This window comes from Vigna unguiculata, chromosome 11 (assembly GCF_037176805.1).
Source record: "Vigna unguiculata cultivar grain cowpea cultivar isolate G323 ecotype 2 chromosome 11, ASM3717680v1, whole genome shotgun sequence".
In the NCBI taxonomy this organism is placed as follows: domain Eukaryota; kingdom Viridiplantae; phylum Streptophyta; class Magnoliopsida; order Fabales; family Fabaceae; genus Vigna; species Vigna unguiculata.
In genome coordinates this window covers 45,376,737-45,379,114 of record NC_140802.1, presented here as the reverse complement: position 1 = coordinate 45,379,114, position 2,378 = coordinate 45,376,737, and the positions used below count along the sequence as shown (strand labels likewise).

Below are 2,378 nucleotides of genomic sequence, written 5' to 3'. Positions count from 1 at the left end.
AAGGATATAAATATATAGCAAATGAAATTAATCTTTTAATGCACTAATACTAGCTTTTAAGATTAAGAAAAAATGTGTGATTATATAAAAGTTTCTTTTAGATTTAAAAGAAAATGGTTAACTAATAAACAATTTTACATAGGGTAATTTATTAAGTTTTTATATTGTTTTAGTTTTCATAATGTACACTTCTATTCTATATGAAACATTTTTTGTCTCCTTGTGACAAATATGATTTATGTTGTATGTTAGTGAAAGAAGTGAAAGAAGTACAAGAAAGTGAGTGGTTGATGGTGTCACTCTTTTATTATGAGTTACAATTGTGAGGGTGCATTGGACCCTTTCTTATCAAGTGTATAAAACTAGTCTTCCTTTATCTATAATCTTATATCTTATTTTTGTGTTTATTTTATTTATAATACAATATTCGAATAAATCAATAATCAATATACCCTTTCTATATAATGTTTCAAAAAGTTGGTGGAGGAGATGAGGTGGAAATAATGAAAAAGAAAGAGGTGCAAACAGTAAAAAGAGTATGCTAACACATGATGAGTGTATGCTTGAAGCAGTCTAGAGATGGTGGCTTTGGTTATGATTGCTCTCAGATGCAGCGTTTAGAATATAGAGTAATGGAGATAAACCGTGTTTCTTGGGTGGTTCGGGTTTTCTGAAACATAATTAAAGTTTAATATTTTTCATAATTATTTATTGTTTAAATTCTTATATATTTTTGTTATTATAATAAAATTGCTATTTAAAGAATGTATTTCATCACTGATGGAGAATTCAGAAGCTGTAATTTCTAAAAAATGCTAAGATATTCATTCGTTTAAAAAATGGGAAACAATCGATCATCTTACAAAATATTAGACTTTGGACATTTCATAATTTTATTGAATGTATTAATTCGATGAAACTTAAACACACACGTATGTCATAATTAAAATTCAATTTATTTCATAATTATTTACTTTTTCAAACTTCTATACGTTATTTATAATTACTAGTATACACGCGTTGCATTTCTTAAATATGGATGATAGTATGATAATAAGTAATAATAGTGTAATGTTATTAAGTTAATATATAAAATAAATTTATATTTATTAAAAAAGATAGACAATTTTATAGAAAATAGGTAAAAGATAACCATTAATTTTAAAAAATTTAATAAATAATTATATTGTGAAGAGTAGAATTGACTTATGAAATGTGGACACAAAAGAGCAAATCTCTTTATATATTGTTATAGATAATAAAATTAATATTTAAAACATGCATTTTATTTAGTTTTCTCATTAAAATTGATACAATATTGTAACTCTATTGACATTGACAAACAAAAAATGCTCCTTTTGGAACACATTTGCCCTCTTTAGATCCTTGTCCATTGCAGCAAGTTGTACAAAATTCGGTTCCTAAACTGCATTTCAATCCATTGCAATTTGGTCCACCATCCACTCCTACCGATTCTGTAGGGAATAGTTTTGCAACCACGAGTTCTGTAAAAAAGATAATCATAGTGTTATAATAATTTTCTTTCTTTATTATTTTACTTTTTAATATCAAACAAATACAAACTATGAAGGTCATCTTTTGATACATAAAGAAGAGAAGATTATAAAACACAATAATATTTTCTTTCAAGAAACATAAAGATAAAAAATAAAATTAATCTACATATTACCTGATGGTAGAGCCAAAACCATAATTAGAATTCCCAAGAAAAGATGTTGATTGAAATGAAAAGCCATTCTATTATTCTAAATACACTTTATCAAAACAATCAAGTATAAGAATATGTTTGTATTTGTCTTATGTTATAAGTCATATTTATACTTGTTTTTCATATGAAATAAGTTTTATAATAATGAAATTTTAGATGAGAGTTAAGATAATAATGAAATTTGATTTTTTAGTATTGTATCTTTTGTGATTGGTGAGATGAGATTTAAAATATATAAATTACATAATATTTGTACGATACATTATTAATGACAATTAATATTAAGTTATAACGATACGATTTTAATGACAATTAATATTAAGTTATAATGATAGAGTAAAAAACGGAAACATATAAAGTTTCTTTAATAATAATAATAATTATTATTATTACATTTATTATTAGTATAACAAAAAAAATAAAAAGATTAAAAATTATTTTGCTTACTACACCCATAGATTATATGTTCACACCCCTTTCCTAATGAATCAATTTATAATTTTATAGTTTTCAATTTTGTAATTTGATAATGTTATAATTTTATTGATTTATAATTTTATACATTTATAAGTTCATAATTTTAATTTTATAATTTTATAACTTTATAGTCTTCTAATTCTCTAATTTATAATTTTGTAATGTTAAATAT

General features: G+C 23.1%; 1 long non-coding RNA gene across 1 annotated transcript; it reads right to left on the bottom strand.

The window, feature by feature from the left end:
- Positions 1 to 1,216: 1,216 nt before the first annotated feature.
- On the bottom strand, positions 1,217 to 1,818 carry LOC114168372 (uncharacterized). Its single transcript, XR_003600665.2, has 2 exons — positions 1,691 to 1,818; positions 1,217 to 1,505 (listed from the first exon to the last, which is right to left on the bottom strand). It is a non-coding gene; the product is annotated as an uncharacterized LOC114168372 (long non-coding RNA).
- Positions 1,819 to 2,378: the final 560 nt, after the last annotated feature.